This window comes from Citrus sinensis, chromosome 3, assembly GCF_022201045.2.
Source record: "Citrus sinensis cultivar Valencia sweet orange chromosome 3, DVS_A1.0, whole genome shotgun sequence".
Classification (NCBI taxonomy): Eukaryota; Viridiplantae; Streptophyta; class Magnoliopsida; order Sapindales; family Rutaceae; genus Citrus; species Citrus sinensis.
In genome coordinates this window covers 23,472,559-23,473,844 of record NC_068558.1, presented here as the reverse complement: position 1 = coordinate 23,473,844, position 1,286 = coordinate 23,472,559, and the positions used below count along the sequence as shown (strand labels likewise).

Here is a 1,286-nt window from a genome sequence, read left to right as displayed (position 1 = left end):
GACTTCTTTAATTTCTGAACTTAAGTCGCCAATGTGAACCTCATTTACTCCCTTAATTCTTCTAGTATTCCGGAGTGATCGACTCCGTTGTTGGGAATTATCCGCTTGTCGCTGGAAGAATTCCCAAATCTCGGATGCACTTTTTGACATTAGCTCTCCTCCACTTGTCGCCATTAGCCATTCTTGCACATTTGGTAGTAATCCCTCCAAAAAGTATTGGCATTGGTGCCATTTCTCATACCCATGATGTGGACACTTCAAGAGTAGCCCATTGAATCGCTCCCATGTTTCAAAAAACTGCACGTCCTCTTTCTGGGTAAACTCCGAGATTTCCCTGCGAATAGCGTTGGTTTTATGCACTGGGAAATATTTATTCAAAAATTTAATTACCATTTGTTCCCATGATGCAATGCTATTAGCAGGCAATGTATTAAGCCATGAACGAGCTCTATCCTTTAAAGAAAATGGGAATAGTCTAAGTTTAACATCATCGTCTGAAAAATTTTCATATTTAAAAGTTTGACAAATGGCATGAAAATCATTCAGATGATTATATGGATCCTCATTTTCTAAGCCATAAAATGTGGGGAGACAATTTAGCACACTAGGTTTTAATTCAAAACTCCTAGTAGCTACATTTGGGTATCTTATGCATGACGTGCTCAAATTAGCTAAGGGACTAAAATAGTCCTTAAACGGCCTCTCATGTGGTGCTTGTAAATCCATTTTATTTTTAACGTGTTTGTGTGTGCGAAGTGTTTTTTCTAATTCAAGGTCTATAGGTTCAAGATTAGGTAATAATGACCTACGACCATGCACGCAAAACAAATAAAATGAAAATAAAGATGGGAACAAAACAAATAAAAATAAAGAAGAGGGAGAAATTATGATACTAACCTTATTGCGCTATTACAAACTTTCTATAAAAATACACAAAAATAAATACGTGAAATAAATTAATAAGATAAACAAAAAAAAATTACAAAGAAAAATAAATTGAAAATTAAATTACAGAATTTTAAAGAAGAGAAAAAGAAAAGAAATACTAACCTTTAAATGTAGATTAACTTTTTTTTTCTTTTTCTTTTTTTTAATAATAAAAAAAATACAAGAAAACAAATAAAAGAAATTATTCACAAAAATTAATTCTATGAATTAAAATTACTTACCTCCCCGGCAACGGCGCCAAAAACTTGTTGTGCAAATTTTAATGTACTTGCAAGCGTACGAATCTATTTTAGTATAGACTAATGGTGACGAGTGTCGATCCCACGAGGAGGTGGATT

The 1,286-nt window shown here is 33.2% G+C and overlaps 1 non-coding gene across 1 annotated transcript; it reads left to right on the top strand.

Moving 5' to 3' along the window:
• Positions 1–238: 238 nt before the first annotated feature.
• Positions 239–342, top strand: LOC127901578 (small nucleolar RNA R71). The gene has a single exon (XR_008053822.1). It is a non-coding gene; the product is annotated as a small nucleolar RNA R71 (small nucleolar RNA).
• The last annotated feature ends 944 nt before the right edge of the window (positions 343–1,286 follow it).